Source organism: Rhinatrema bivittatum, chromosome 4 (genome assembly GCF_901001135.1).
Source record: "Rhinatrema bivittatum chromosome 4, aRhiBiv1.1, whole genome shotgun sequence".
In the NCBI taxonomy this organism is placed as follows: domain Eukaryota; kingdom Metazoa; phylum Chordata; class Amphibia; order Gymnophiona; family Rhinatrematidae; genus Rhinatrema; species Rhinatrema bivittatum.
Genome location: NC_042618.1, coordinates 413,196,868 through 413,213,981, shown reverse-complemented (window position 1 = coordinate 413,213,981; position 17,114 = coordinate 413,196,868). Strand labels below are relative to the sequence as shown.

Here is a 17,114-nt window from a genome sequence, read left to right as displayed (position 1 = left end):
GCCAGTAATCATTTGGCCTTCCTTCCATCATAATGCATGAAATATTTCTGGACTACCCTTCTAAGATGGTATTTTTAAACAATGCCCATGCCTGTTGTACACTTTTCGCCTTTGCAGCTACACTTTTCAGTTTTTTCCTATTTTCCTCATTTTAAAGTTTCCCTTTTGAAAGTTTTGTGTTTGACCTGTAGATTTACATATTGCCCCCCCTTCCGGTCATTAGTTTAAATTTGATCATTATTGCCAGGCGTGTCCACTACTGTCACTTCTCGCACCAAATCCTGCGTTCCACTAAGAATTAGATCTAAAATAGCTCCTTCTCTCACCGGTTCCTGAACCAACTGCTTCACAAAGCAGTCATTTATTCCATCCAGGAACTTTATCTCTAGTATGTCCTGATGTTACATTTACCCAGTCAGTCAATATTGGAGTAATTGAAATCTAATAGCAAAATCTCCCATTATTATATGAAGACACCAACTCCCAGGGGAGGTGGGAGAGAATTCTGAGGACTGCCATCTTGCTGTTCTCAGAGAACACCTGTTACAGGTAAGCAACTCTGCTTTCTCCAAGAACAAAAAGGATAACAGTCCTCCCACATGGGTGAATCCTAAGCTACAGGCTACCCGGAAACAAGAAAATAAAGTGGGGCAACCCCATAGTGCGGAAGGCACCAACTTTCCCCCTATTATTTTGTGGAGGCAGCCGACCTATAATGGACTGTAGGAGGGAAAAAAAAATTGAATTCTACACCTCAAAGAGACCCATAGGACAGACAGACAAAAACCCCAATGTGCAGCATACACTCTTAAGACAGGGGTGCAATGCAAACTCATGCCGAGAAGCCCTCTGCTGCACAAAACGTAATTCAGTCAGATTTCATACTGCTAACTCTGACAAGCACCAGTGAGACGAAAGGGCACAAATCTTCAGCCAAGAGAAAGAACACTTGGACAAAGATTGCATAGATTTTCTTTGATGTTACAGGACAAACTGGGGTTAGAGAGTCCTCCAGAAAAAAAACTGTGGTCCACTAGTATCTGAAGGAGAAGAGGAGGAACAGATTGCCCGGGTTTGAAAGAAGCAGCAGCAAAAAGCATTTGGGTCTGAGGGAAACCCCTCTGCTGAATGACCTCCCAGGTCAGATGGTGAAAAGAAGTGTGCCATGACATGAAAGGGCTACCCCGTTTAATGGGAGCACCATGCCAAGACCCTGAGTACAGATGGGGAGCTGCAATTGAAGGTCACCCAGGCTTGACACTACCATGACAAAGCAGATCCATCCACCTGGCAGGAAGCCCAGGCAAAAAGGCCAATGAAAGCATGAAAAGTCAACAGGGAAAGGTTGATGTACCTGCCCCTGAAATTATATACCAAATCATACCATGGCTTCTCCTTTGGCATATCTACGCAAAGTCAGAAGCAGCAAAGAATACAAGGAGGCAGACAGATCTTGGGGTTTCAGGTTAAAGAAATAACCTCTAGGCTATAGAAATCAGTGCTGGGCATATCCCAACTATACTAACCTTCTGCTGATCCCAGTCAGGGAGTTGCTACTGTGGCTGACTCAGCCCAGAGGGCATATCTCCTCTCAATAGAAAGGAGCAAGGTATACTGAGAGACAAGAGTGAGAACATTGAGGATTAAGTCCAGAAACCTCGCTGAGAGCACAAAAACAGAAATGCTATAAAAGCCAGTTCTTATAGAAACCAGACTTCTTCATTGATCTGGGAACCCTGAGGGTACCAGATCAGGTTCAGTCTGACTAGCAGAACGGACTACTCACCAACCGGGGGATAGGTAATAAATACCCTATTGCCCAAGATAACATTTTTCCATCTGATAACCTCATGGCACACAAAATGGAAAGAACATCTGCATGGACAAGGAACACCTTTTCAGTGTATGAATGTTCCCACTGACAAGTTACCCCCAAAAAGAGGCAATGACAACCCTTAAGTGATTGCAACAAAGATGCGGGGTCTCTTTTGTGAGATCCCCCATCCCCTGATACATACAACCATGTATATGGTGAGTTGCCTGAAGGTACACACGCCCTTTGGGTTGCAGAGGATAGAACCCTCTTCTCAGAGAAAAAATACCACTTAGACCAGGGGTGGGCACTTCCGGTCCTCGAGGGCCACAAACCAGTCTGGTTTTCAGGATATCCCTAATGAATATGCATGACAGATTTGCATACAACTGAGGCAGAGTGCATGCAAATCTCTCTCATGCATATTCATTAGGGATATCCTGAAAACCAGACTGGTTTGTGGCCCTCGAGGACCGGAAGTGCCCACCCCTGACTTAGACGATACACTGATGGGCAAGAGCAGTTACAAAAGTGAACATGGATACTGTGCCCAGCAGGCATCAAAAAAGGTAAGCCTCCCATGCAGGAGAAATCATCATCTGTTGCAGGAGAGTGGGTTTCCAAGAAATGGAAATCCTACATTGCAGGGACCCCCGAATCTGGGACAGATCCCTGCCTGCCACAAAGCATCTTTACTCACAGCAGTGTAACAGTGGAGTGAGTACTCCTGTCTGACAGCTCTCAGATCCAGTAAGAAATAGAGCACGGCTGCCACATAAATGCAAGCACACTCAGAGTGGGACGTGAAAACAACCACTTCCCAGAGCAGAAAAATAAGGCGCTGAGCGGGAATCTATTAAGGTCACTTCTAGAAAACCAATAGCTAAATCTCCCATTCCCAAAGGGGAGATAGAATGCAACAGTAAACGAGTCAGACACACAAGATACCCCTTACTCTCCATAGGAAAATGGGGCACAATCATCAACCACAGGTTCCATTGATGACATAACCAGTCACTGGTAGCCACCTAGATTGATACTACAGCCACCATAGTAACCAGGCAGAGAGATAACAATGAAAATGGTCCAGATGACCTCCCCCCACCCACTGCTTTTCGCCCCCTCAGTTCCCACGGGACCTACAAGGGGACCGATTCATGAAGATGGAGTCACTGGCCAGAGCAATAAACCTCCAATGAATTGTGCCCTGGAGGCTTCCACATGAAGAGTAACCTAAGCACAAGCCAATATGGGAGGGGGGCCTGTAAAGGCCTGGCCCCTCCCCATGGTGGGGGGGGTATCCACCCAAAATGCGGAGTGAGTAGGAGTGCATTCTCACGACATCCCAGTGCTTTGGCAACTGCTGTGCAAAAGCCTGTGACGACTTCCAAGAGGAAAAACACACACCCTGGAGGGCACCAAGAAACAGTTGTGCCTCTGCGTCAGCCTGCAACTGCAGTGCCATGCACCCAATGAAGTGGCTACAAAATGCCAATGGTGGCATGTATGAACGAGATATCAAAGCGCCCATGGGCAAAGCTTCATGCACAGCCTGGACCAGACATAAAACTGACGGTATTAGTGGCAATGCATTGTGCGAGACTGAACTGTGAAGAAGTGTGTGGTGGTGCCATCCCCAACTATGCCACATAGCACCCATGATGCCAGACACGAGGGTGATAGATGGCATCCATGGCCCCACCCGATAGTCCTCTGAGGTCTAGACAATGCCCACCGTTAACCATTTCCACTGCCTCCCATTTAGGCAGTAGTATTCACAGTACTTGACTATGACAGTGGTGCCCCGACAGCCTAGATGGTGCTCAATGGAGTCCATGGCACAGACAGAACTCACAGCATCAACGATGCTTTATGGTGCTCCCAGTGCTCAATGGTGTCCATGGTGCACTACGATGACCATAGTGCTAAACCATGTCAAGTATGCTATGATACTTGATGGCATTGACAGCATCCATGGTCCTCGATGGGGTCCATGTTGCTTGACGGCATTGAGGACATCCACAATGCCCATGGCGCTTAAGAGCTTGAGGATATTCATGGTGAGCGACGGCATCAAGGGAGCTGACAGCACTCAATGTGAATGGCATCCATGATGCTCACCAGTGTTGAGAGTGTTCCTGGCACTTGGTGACACCCACGGCGCTGACAGCATCAAGAGCACTCGATAGGTTTCTATAGCATCGCATGCATCCATGGCGCTCAGTGCTAAAGCGTCTATGATGCTCTGGCATGGACCTGCACCTGCAACTGATTACGGGCAGGCACCAATGGTGCAGCAGCAAAGCTGAATGCCCAGACTCATGCTCACCTTCTCTCCCAATGCATTGCAAGAGCAAGCTGACAAGCAGGAGGGAAGGCTATGTCATCCAGGGTTCCAGAGGTGAATATTAACTTGAGGCTCATGGAGACTAACCCTAGGGGAATGGTCTGATCCTGGACTCCTTCACTGTCTGAGCCTCCGTCAATGCCCAGCAGTCAGAAGAAATTTGCTAGAACTCCTGCCTGTGTGGGAACTCAGGCAAGTCCCCTGGCCAGAGACCTACTTGGAACACAGACTGCACACTGCTAGTTCCACGAGGCACCTAAGGCACAAAACAGACAAATTAAAGGAAAGGAAATACAAATAAGCTACAGATACATTATTTATTAAAGAGAAGAGAACCACTTCTGCCAGGCTGCACAATGTACTAGGCCCACCATGCAAGCCAGCAGAGGAGCTTGAAATAGGAGAAAAAGAAAAACAAAAATACTGTAAGATATAAAAGTAAAAAAGAAAAAGACCTGTTAGAAAAAAAACAGTTGCTGCAGCTCCAGAATTGTCACAGCAGTAGCTGTGAGGGAGAGAGATAAGCTAAAACTGTGACCACACAGCTCCGCAGAAAAAAAAGAGGGCTCTGCCTAGGGAGCACGGAGGTAGCTACAGCTGCACATGCTCAGTAGAGCATGCTGAAAGCTCTAGAATCTTCGAGAACAAAAGTTCTGTGCCAGGCACCATCGGATGATATCTGTGTGTGAGGACTACCATACTGCTTGTCCTCGGAGAATGGCAAGTTTACCATAAATCACAAGTTATGCTAGTAGGAAGGGATGAATGGGAAGATGCATGTAAGCATCCTTTAGATCCAAAGCACACATCCACTTCTGGATGAAGGAGGAGAATTGTGTGGCGGGAATTCATTCTAAATTTCTCTCAGAGAATATACTTGCTCAGGCTTCTTAAATCCAGGATGGGCCTTGGTCCCCCAGATTTCTTGGAGATAAAGAAAGTATCGTGAATAGAATCCCTGGCCATGGTGATGGGGTAGAATGGGTTCTATTGCCTGTTGTTCAAGGAGCAACTCCACTTCTAGGCAGAGCTGCATCGAATGAGACAGATCCGGATTGAAGGCTAAGCAATGAGGAAGCATGTGAAGCCGGAAGAAAGGCAAGTGGTATCCAGACTCCACAATATTGACAACCCAGTGATCTTTGGTGATCTTGCACCACTCCTCCAGGTAGTGCTGGATTCTCCCCCCTACTGTTGAGGATGGGTGCTGGGTATGAAAGATGTCAAGAACGTGGTCCAGTCTGACTAGACTTTTGTTGTTTTTGATTGATGATGCTCATGCTGTCAAGTGTAAGCCAGAAGCTGTTGCAAAAGTAGAGGCAGCAATCAGAATCAGTTATCTCTGGAAATATGGTCTTTTAAAAGCACAGTTAAGGGCGCCTTGCAGAAGATTGCTGTTCTTTCCCAAAGAAAGGGGCTGGACTGCCATATTCTCTAATCTTTAATTGAGCAACTGTTTCTCTAAGCTTTTCTCTAAAAAGGTGATCCCCCTAGGCATGGGACACCATCACACAGGCTAACGACTCTCAACCAAGCCATACAGTAAGCTCCAATAGATACTGTCAAGGTGCAAGCCATAGAATCAAAAGCTTTGTAGATGGATTGAAGAAGACAGCAAATGCATACCCTTAGCTACTCTTAAATGCAGTAGAGTATCTCCACCTTCACCAGGTGGAAGAAAATTGTATATACACTAATTTAAGTAATGAGACATGTAGAATTGGTGAGCAGAGATTTGTGCATTAAGTATACAGCTTTGGAAACCTTTTTTTGCCAAATGTTGTCCAGTAGTCTGGAATCCTTCCCTGGTGGGATATTAGAGTATATCTATGCTCTATTAAGAGCTGATGCCACCATAATTTATTGGTGGAGTAATCATACTATTCTAAACCCCAAAGGATGTTTGTGCAACAATCTTTGTCCCTATGCACATTAACACCAAGTTCTTTTCCCAGCATGTCCAGAAATCTGAAGTAAAAAAGGTATTCTAGTGGAGACAATGTTCTGGAGGGTCCAAAAGAGGGTTGGAAGGGATCCCCCATCAATCCCTTTTCAAAGCCAAGAGGAATGGTACCACTGATCTGGACCCAAATGTAGGTCCTTGGTCTTCTCAGAGGGGAATACTCTTGGAGGACATCCGCTAACTGGCTGGTCTCTGCTGCAAGCACATTTTTTGAACCAGAACTACCATTTGGGGGTTCTGATGGGAGTAACCACCCTAATCAGGAATACTGGGACTCCTCATGAGAGTAAATCTAATATTCTGGAAAGGAGAGGTTGGAAGCTACCCTCCTTATCCTTAGCCATCAGGTTAAGAAATCTTTCAGCAGCTCCGCCAACTGGTCAAGGAGCTGACATACACTGCCCATGCCATGTTAAAAGGGTAACATCCTCTTCTGATACCAGAATAGAAACATGCACATCTTCTGGGATCAACAAAATCTGAATTGGAAGCCAACTGGATGCGAGTAATACCAGAGAACAAACAGTCCTTGGAGTCTCTAGGAATAGCCTGTTTCATTAATTTTATTGAAGTAAGGTCTACAACTAAACATTTCTATAGCACTACACGACATCTGCAGCACTAAACACACACACTAAAGAGAGAGTCCCAGCTCAACAAAGCTTAAATTTGAGACAAACATACAGGACAAGAAACTTGAGGCATTTCATAAAGTAAGACAATGGTTAAAAAAGAAAAAATGTTAGTTAATGAGGCTACAAGCAGACAGACCTAAGATTTAAAAGCAGCCTCAAAAAGGAGGGTCTAGATGGGATTTAAACACAGCAAGAAAGGGAGCATGATGAACCAGTTCAGGAAGACTATTCCAAACATACGGTGTAGTTAGATGGAAAGCACAGAGTCAGGGATTGGCAGTAGAGGAGAAAGGCACAGATAAGAACATATATGTCTTATGATGGGTCAGACCAAGGGTCCATCAAGCCCAGTATCCTGCCTCCAACAGTGGCAAATCCAAATCATAAGTATCTGGCAAGTACCCAAACATTAAATAGATCCCATGCTACTAATGCCAGCAACAAGCAGTGGCTATTCCCTATTAATAGCAGTTTATGGACTTCTCCTCCAGGAACTTATCCAAACATTTTTAAACCCAGCCTCACTAGCTGACAACTACATTATCTGGCAATGAACTCCAGAGCTTAATTGTGCATTGAGTGAAAGAATTTTCTCTGATTTGTTTTAGATGTGCTACTTTCTAACTTCATGGAGTGCTCTCTAGTCCTTGTATTATCCAAAAGAGTAAATAACCATTTTCACAGTTACCAGTTCAAACCCTTTCATGATTCTGTAGATCTCTATCATCTCTCTCCTCTGCCATCTCTTCTCCAAGCTGACTTGTCTGATAAGCGGAATGCACAAGGAGGGGTGAGAGAAAGAGATGAGAAGAGAGGTAGTGAGGTGTTGCAGAGTGAAAGCATTTGTAGGTGAAAAAGAGGAGCTTGAAATGTATGCAGGAGCAGATAGGAAGCCAATTCAGTGCGTCTTCAGAAGAGAGGTTTATATGGGTGTAGCGACTTTGGCGAAAGATAAGACATACAGCTGAATTAGAATAGATTGTACTGGAGACAGTAGTGATGAGATTGTTATACCTCATCCTGCCCCTGTCAAACTTCTGTGCAGGGAAACATTGCATCACAATGCATCAACGATAGAGCCACCTGCCCTGATGGTAAAGGTGTTGAGAATACATTCCACCTTCTAGGGTCCACTATGTCAAATATGTTGAGGATTTATGCAACACAACATGCGTTGATGCATCCAAGACTCTGGTGGCTCTGCAGAATAGTGCTTCTTCGTCTTCGATGCATATTGCTTACTTGATCCTGAGGATCTGGCCTGTTCTACTGATAGGGGAGATATTTTGGAGGAGCTCTTGCTCAACTTCATTCCCAGTGAGGCAGACCAACAGTCCACCTATTTTTCTTTTCTTTGCAAGTCTGGGTTTTCCTTGATTCCTGAATTATTTTCTTCTCCTCAATCTCTTTCCTTACACAAACACAGTCCTTGAATCCACTGATTGTGGCCTTTTTACTTCCAGACATACTGAAGAAAAAAACTTTTTTTTAAAGTAGCACTGAAAAGTGCTGTTTTGGGGGCTGCTGAAGCAGAGCGGCATCTTTAAAGAAAATTAGGAAAACTTTTCATAGAAAAAGAGAAATAGAGAGATACACGTCTATGCTGGCACCTAGAAGAAAAAAAACAAAACAAAACTGAAGGCGCTCAAAGCAACACCCGAGCAGGAATTCAGTAGCTTTTCAAGCTAAGAAAGGTTTATTTGGTGTCATCCATATACAATGGCTAATTCAGGCCTGCTTTATCGACAGAAAATGAAGGGGTTATGGGCAGGAGGAAAAGGAGAAAGGGTGAGGTTTGGGAGGAAGTCAGTCAAAATTTCCCTCCCACCCAGCAAGCTGAACCAGTTACTTTCTAATTCCTGCTGCAATGACAGGAAGTTAAGTCAGATACACACACAGCCCTGAGCTAGAAAGATTGTAAACTCCATAGACTGTAAAACAGGGGAAAGTTTACAACGAGATATTGAGGGGTAGGAACTAATTCAGGAACCAAGGAAACACAGATTGCAAATAAACCAAAAAGGAGTGGACTGGTGGCTTTCTTACAATGCTGTGCATTGCCATGCAGAGAGATACAGATCCACTTCCCAGCTCAGGTCTTCCACTCCCTGGGTTGGTAGGGATTAGGAATTCTATGGAGACAGTTCTCACAGCCCCAGGGCAAGAGCCATACTCACTGTGCAGTGGCAACACCTAGTTGCTGATTTAGGAAATATACATGGCCCCCAGTGAAGAACCATCACTACAATCACTAGACTAAAGTACCATATTTTTCGCTCCATAAGACGCATTTTTCCCCCCAAAAGCAGGGGGGGGGGATATGTCTGTGTGTCTTATGGAGCAAATATAAAAAATAATAAACTACAACCCCCCACCCCAAGACTTGCCAAACGTCCCTGGTGGTCCAGCGGGGGTCCAGGAGTGATCTCCTGCTCTTGGGCAGTCTGCTGCCAGTAATCAAAATGGCGCCGGTGACCCTTTGCCCTTACTATGCCACAGGGGCTACCGGTGCCATTGGTCAGCCCCTATCACATGGTAGGAGCCCCTGTGACATAGTAAGGGCAAAGGGTCACCGGCGCCATTTTGATTACTGGCAGCCGACGGCCCAAGAGCAGGAGATCACTCCTGGACCCCCACTGGACCACCAGGGACGTTTGGCAAGTCTTGGGGGGGGGGGTTTGTAATTAAATTTAAAGGGTTGGGGGTGGGGTTTGGGGGTTTTTTTCCCCCCAAAGAGAATGATAAAAGTTTTCTGACCTGGGGAGTGGACTGAAATGGCACCTCCCCAGACCCGAAAACAAAATAGGGACAAAAAAAAAAAAAAATTGTATGCACACCCCTAATTTGCTCCATAAGACGCACAGACGCCCAGGAACAGAGCCGGTTTAGCACACCTTTTTTTTTTTAAATTTCCCCCCTCTGAATCCTAGGTGCGTCTTATGGAGCAAAAAATACGGTAAGTTGGGAAGAGGAAAAAAATCCCCAAATGGTTGAAAATGAAGGCTCATGGTGCCAGTTTGCAACCTTGGTTTCAACTGACTTGAAAGCCCAGAGAAGCAGGATAAAACTGCCAGCTCCAACCCTTCTGACCCTGCCTGCCAAAAAGGGAAATAAAGTGTTATCTCATTCAAACTGGAAATAAGCATTCACAACGCAAAGGGGAAAAAAATAAAACTTCTAAATGGTCTGGGATAGTAACCAGCAAGCCAAAAGGGATCACAGCTGGTGTAGAACAAAGGAGAGAGACCCTTTACTATGGAGCTTACAATCTTGATCTCTTTGCAATCTGCAGCAGTGGTTGATGTGACTGAGCTTCAGAAGTTACAACCAAAATGCATATTCTGCTTATTCTCCCCAGAGGAAATCCCTCTAGAAAAGTGTTCTCCATTCCCTTGCAGTAGGATTGGGCTGCTCCTTCCATCTTTCCATACAACAAGAGGGCAAATGGCTGGAGCTGTGCACAATTAACCCTAGGAACATTCAGGGTAAATTGTATCCCTCCCTCTACCAGTTACTCTGATTCATGCATGATGCAGACACCCCCTGCAAAAAAATTTCTTTCCACTTAGAAATAAAATGGAGTGGAGTAGTCGAGTGGTTAGAGTAGTGGGCTATGAACCCGAGAAACCAGGGATCAAATCCCTGTCACTCCTTGTGCAAGTAACTTCACCCTCCATTGCCTCAGGTTTAAATAGGTTGAGGCCTCCAGGGACAGGAAAATACCTACCGTACAATTTCTGAACGTAATCCGCTTTGAAGTGGTTAAAAGCAGAATATAAATAAAAATAAATAAAATGGATAATTTTCTTTTTTTACTATGATAAAAAAAAAAATAGCGCATTAACGAGGGAGGGGGAATCTCCTCTTCCCACCCCTGTCGGACAGAAACCAAAAAGGACAAAGCAACTCTGGCCCTGAGATAGAAACCAAAGCAGCATGTAATGATTTTTCGCAAAATAATTTTGAAGCTCCCACACAATTTTGTAAGTCAGATCTAGCAACACTACTGCCAGTCAACAAAGTATATGGAAAATGCACCTCAGAGGCACAACCTCCAGCTCTTGAACTGGCAAGAATTCCCAGAGCCACAGACATGCTGCCAAGGGAAGGTAGGATAAGAATCAAATATGATGGGTGAGAATAAGGGAAAGAAAAAAATAAATAGCAAATTGTCTCTACTGACAAACTCCAAAATATCTGATATGGAAAACAATGTTAAAATGATAAATACACCCGGCAATTCAAAACATGATTTTAACAGCAACTACTCTACCATTCATTTAAATAGCACAGCAATGTATTCTAGCTTTCTATCAAGATTGGAAAAAATGTACTCCAAAAGGAGTTCTTTACAATGACCACAAATTTCCAAGGCTGCGTGTGTGTGTGTGTGTGTGTGGGGGAGATCATGTGGTCAATTTTGTGAGCAGCTGGAGTTGAGTGGCAGGGCCACTGCTGGGCAAAAAAAAAAAAAAAAGGAAAATCACCCCCAGCAAGGGTTGCTTTCACCACTCCCTTCTTTTTCATACTTGCAGACAGCAACTCAAAAATGCAGCATCGCCCTCTCTTCTCCCTCTTGTTTGGCCATCCTGCTCACCCCTTCCAACAAACCTGGCAATGTTTTCTTTGTGCGAGATGGGAGTGTTTGTGAGAAAATGAAAAGCTTGAATTTATGTGCATTTATAAGATGTCAGAGATGTTGTGTGGAGCCAGCCTTTGGCAAGTGCTGTGTACTGCCACACTGGAAGTCCTGGTTCGATCCAGAATGAGGTCTTCCACTCCCTGGGACAGCTGGGGATGCTGTAAAGGCAGTGTTTTGGGAGGGGGAAGGTGAGGGCTGACTGGCAGGCAGAGGAGGAGAAAGGGTCATGGTCTATGCTTAAGAGCGACACCTGGTGGCCACATTCAGTATTTTGGAAGGAGTTTCGGTGTATGGCCCCTGGCTGTGGGCTATCACCACAATGAACAGACCAGGTATGTTGGGGCAGGGGAAGATATAAAAAGAAAAATCAAGTGATTGCAAGCAAAGGCTCATGGCAGAGTATAAGAGAACTACTGTATCAAGAAGTCGAGGGTTTTACTTTGAAGCATGAGGAATAAAATGTAATGAGAGAGCGAGGGAATTTAAATACTAAGAATGATGAGAGCTCTTTGGATCAGAAGCATGTAGGACAGATGCAATGAAACATGACTTACAATGTACTGATTGCTATTACGCATTAGCTGTTATATTATTTTCCTGTATCATTTGTTATATGTTTTTAGTAAGTGGTTTAACTTGTATTGGAACATTTCATTCAATGTGTTAATTTTGTAAATCGTTGTGATCTTGATATGGAACGAATGTATATAAAATGTCTAAATAAATAGCTCTGGATCTGACTGAGCTGGAAGTACAAAGGAACAGAGGGAAACTACTAGGTCAAAATAAAAAAAATAAAAAAGGAAAGGAATATGTAGATCCAAATGAAGAAAATAGGAAAAAGCATAAGCACTAGCAAGTTACATGTAAAGGAATAAGGCAGGCCAAAAGAATCTGAAAAGAAACTTTCCAGACAAAACCCGAAAATAAAAATTCTCAAGTATATTCAAAGCAAGAAGCCTGTGACAGAGGGGTGCTCAGGGAAGACAAGATCACAGCAGAAAAACTAAATGAATTCCTTGTTTCAGTTTTTACTGAGTGAGGATATAGAGGAAATACCTACATCAGACATTCGAGGATGATGATTCAGAGGAAATGAAGCAAATCACGGTGAACCGGGAAAATGTGATAGAGCAAACTGACCAATCACTGTAACCAGATAATATATGTCAGAGTTCTGAAAGAACTAAAAAATGAAACTGCAGACTTTTTACTAGTAAATCACTAACTTCTCATTCAAATCAGCTACCATACCAGAGGATAGGAGGTTGGCCAACATAACGTTCATTTTTAAAAAGGTTCTGGGGTGATCCGGGAAACTACGAACTAATAAACTTGACATCGGTACTGATCAAAATGGTAGAAGCTATTCTAAAGAACAAAATTAATGGCCATTTGGATAGACTTAGATTAATGGGGCAGAGACAACATGGATTTAGCAAAGGGAAGTCTTGTTTTACGTATCCGTTAGGATTTTTTTTTTTAAGGGGTCACTAAAAAGGGTAAGTCAGTTGATATGGTGTATCTAAATTTTCAGAAGGCATTTGAAAAAGTCCCTCATAAGAAACAAGTGTCATTGGATAAGAGGCAATGTTCTGTGGTGGACTGGTAACTGGCTAAAGGATATGAAACAGCACTTTCTCAATGGAGAAAGGTAATAGTGAGGAATCTGTACTGGGACCAATGCTTTTTAATATATTTATAAATGATATGGAAAAGGGAGCAATGACTGAGGCTATGAAATTTGCAGATGAGACCAAATTATTCAAAGTAGTTAAACCACAAGCCAATTGTGAAGTACTACAAAAGGACTTTGTGAGACTGAACTGGGTATTTAAATGGCAGATGAAATTTAATGTTACATGTGCAACGTTATGCATATAGGGAAGAATAATCCAAATTACAGGAAGTTAGGAAGCCAAGCTTTTTCAATGGAAAGGAGGCTGTAGAACTTGGGGTTAAAGTGCAAAGATCCAAGGCAGTAAATTCATGAGCAATATCGGGAAGGCATTTTTTCCCCACAGAGAGGATGGTAGATGACTGGAATGCCCTATTGGATGAAGTGATGACAGATTTAAAAAAAAACCATGGGATAAACAGAGGACACCCAGTGGCAAGAAAATGATAATGAAGCACCTAGTAACTCACTATGCATGCAACAGTTGCATCCCATGGTGGCTGCAATATAACTGCATTGTGCTTCCTGGAAGACATGGGGTAAACTGCACACAGCAGCTGTTGCAATCCTAAAAGGGTCAACAGCATTGGGGGCTGGGTTCCATGTGGGAACTTCATCTACTTTGGGTAGATGCAACTGCTGGGCAAACTTGATGGGCCTTTCTGGATTTTATCTGCCATAATTTACTATGTTACTATATAGCTAAACAATGCTGGATTTCATATTAGGAGTCACCATTAAGAAAAAGTATCTTAGAGACACTATGGACAATACTTTGAAGGCTTCAGCTCAGTGTGCAGAGGCAATCAAAAAAGAAAATAGAATGTTAGGTATTATAAGGAAAGGAATTGAAAATACAACAGAAGATATAAAGTCTCAAGTATTGTGTGAAGCTTTGGTCACCCTACTTCACAGATATATTGGAACTAGAAAAGGTACAGAGAAGGATGACCAAAATGATATCGGGATGGGACAGCTCACAGCTGAGGGCTATTCAGCCCTGAGAGGAGATAGAAGTCTATAAAATCATGAGTGGGGTAGAACAGATAAATAGGAAACAGTTATTTACTCTATCCAATATACTAGAAGACACTCATGAAGCTAAGAGGTAGAACTTTTAAAACAAACTGGAGAATGTTTTTTCATTCAGCACACAATTAAACTGTAGAATTTTTGCAAGAGGATGTGGTGAAAGCAGTTAAAAGTAGCTGAGTTTAAAAAGAGCCTAGACAAGTTCCTGGAAGAAGAGTCCATAAACCACTATTAGCCATGTAGACTTGGTAAAGCCACTGCTTATCTCTAATTATGAGCAAGGAGGACTGGAGCTATTTTTTGGAATCCTTATAACCTGAATTGGACCACTGTGAGACAGGATGCTGGACTCGATGGACCTTTTGTCTGATCCAGTGTGACATTTCTTATCTTTCTTTGTTTATGTGAGAGCCTATGTTATTAGGTATATAATTTGATGGGTTGTAGTCCTGCCCATCCCTTAGTAAGATAGAGGTTGGATAAATGGATTTTTGGATTGAATAGAATTTTGTTACATTTTTTCTGTTGATGTATTTTTAGATACTTTATACCTGTTATTGTACTTATTTCCTTGTTATAAACCACTTTGGGTCTCCTTTTGGTGAAGGAGGTAACTAAATGTTATATAATGTTAAAAAGAAGCAGTGTGTTTCATTTTCCTGGGAAAGAAAAAGTTGTACACAAGTTGAAATAGAACATGGATGAAAATTAGCAATGACCTAGGGCATTTTTCACTTATTATAAAAATCAGTATAAAATCAAGTTTCCCAAACCTGTATTTCTGGACCTAATAGTGGATCCCAAAACCAGATATAACGTGAAATCATACCACTGTGCTTGTTTGATCAGAACAATAAAAAAACAGAACAGCAGTCTATAAATTCTGTAGAACAGTGCTATATTTCCAGCATAACTATAAAAAAAAAAAATCGAATATGTAATAAATCCTTTGATTGTGCTATAGTTGCAACCTAAGCAGAAAAGACTAGGAACTACTTTATCAAATCTGCCTAATTCTACCACATACTTGATAATCGCCCATACTGCAATTTCTAGTGTAAAATGTCTGCACTATGCAAAATCAGTATAGAATACAAAAAGAGTACTGGTCCGTGTTAACATGAAACACGTGGGCATGCAATATAATTTACTGTAAGCTTTACTATTAGCCTTAAACGTTTTGGGCAAAGGTATTTGGGAATACAGTAAAATATTAGTTTGCAATATGTACCACACATACAAGGAAGCTTCTTTGCTAATAGGAGGCCAGCATGTACCCCCGCAGGGCATGTTCGCACTCTTACACCTCTCTGCAAATAAAATAAAATTACAGTGTGAACGGATTATCCCCATTATCAGAACAGCAGAACTATGGCTTCGGTCACAAAACGGTACACAAATTAGTGCTGAAATATTTATAAGGTCAGATAATATTCCCAAAACATAACCAATGCATTCATTGTTCCTAACAATTAAAAGTCATCCTTGTGCTTCTCCCGCACTCATTCACTACAGACCGGGTCTTGACACCTCTCCTAGGCCCTCACACGGAGCTGACATCATTTGGGCTCCTCCTACACCATTTCAGAGCTTTTCTGCTACGGTAACTGAAAATATGTATTCACCGCGCCCCTCTCCAAACACTAGTTGAGGCGGAGGAAAAAACCTAAATAAATAAAAGCACTGAGCGGAGAAACGGCCTAGGCCCTTGGTCTCCGCACTCTCCCAGACCGCAGGAGCAGGACAAGGCGCTGGGAGGCTGGCGCGCGGCGCGTGCTTTCCGAGGGGAGAAAGGAAGTGCGAAACCGGTTCGGAGTTCGCGTCTTTCGGAAGGTGGTTTCCAATGCCCCCAGGTGCACGGGCGCGCGCCCCACAGGGGTCGGAGAGTCAGCCAGCGGGCGCGCGCCACGGAACACAATGGCGGCCCACATCGTCGCGGGCGGGCAGCAGGGACAAGGTGCCAAGGAGGGAAGGTGAAACAAAGCAGCCAAAGATAAGAAACCGGCGACATAAATGTTTCCGTCTACGCAGACAACTTTACGGACGTAAACTAGCTGGGCCTTATATTGGAAAGGAAAGCCCAGCTTGCAGGCAGAGATCCGTCACCAGGGGCGCGCGCACCCACCTTCTAGCCGCCCTCATTTTTTCTTCTCTTGCACCCCAACGAAACGCCCCCTACTCCGCGATGCATTCCACCGTCGCGCGCCTTCTCTTTCCGTCACTCATCCGCTCCGGCACTAGTGCGCGCACGCCCGCGCCAAACAACAAACAGGAAGGGGGGGAGGGAAAGGAGAGGGGAAGACAGAGAACACGGGCGAGACCGCCCCTGCAGGGAGCGCGCGTAGGAGGAGGAGAAAGTGTGCGCGCGCGTAGCCCCCAGGGACTCTCTCGTCTCCGGCCCCCATCCCGGCTCAGCACCACGAACTCTCCCCACCCCGCCGAAGGATAGCCAAAGGCCCAGGCTGTGCTTGCGATTTCTCCCTCCCCTCTCCTCATCACGGAAATCCCGCCCGAGCGCAGGCTGCTGGAGCTCACTCACCCCGCCCGCTGCTCGGCGCTACGGTGCACTCCAGGCTCCTGCTCCCTTCCCCGCCTCTGCACAGCGTCCTTAGCCCGCCGCTGGCGGCCTTAGCTCCAGGATCGCACGCCGGATTCCCTTAGCTTCGGAATTTTTTTCTCCCCTGATGTATTATTTTCGCCTTAGACCTCCCTGAGCGCCATCTTACATTCAACCCCTTTCAGCCAATCGCGGCGCGGTGCTTGGCACTCGCGAGAACACATCTCCCAAATCCCGCGATGGTGACGAGCAGTCCCCGGCCCGCCTTAAAGGGGACACACACCCCGAGGACTTGGAGCTTGATGGCTGGCGGCGGGAGGGCTAGGCTTGCTTCCCGGGGCCACTAGCTCAGCAAGATGATCTTTCTTTTCAGTCTGCCTGCGAGAAGAGGCAACGTTCAAAAATCACATTCACAAATTAAGAATACCTCATTTCTACACAAGACCC

At 44.4% G+C, this 17,114-nt stretch overlaps 1 protein-coding gene across 4 annotated transcripts in view; it reads right to left on the bottom strand.

The window, feature by feature from the left end:
• Positions 1 to 16,868, bottom strand: part of QRICH1 (glutamine rich 1) — a 125,549-nt gene extending 108,681 nt beyond the window's left edge. For 2 of the 4 annotated variants that reach the window (XM_029601244.1, XM_029601247.1), the window contains exon 1: positions 16,650 to 16,868. The gene's annotated coding sequence lies outside the window, so the exon portion shown is untranslated. Of the gene's footprint in view, positions 1 to 14,883; positions 14,907 to 16,235; positions 16,390 to 16,649 lie in introns of those variants that run through there. The other 2 variants (XM_029601245.1, XM_029601246.1) reach the window with 2 other exon arrangements.
• Positions 16,869 to 17,114: the final 246 nt, after the last annotated feature.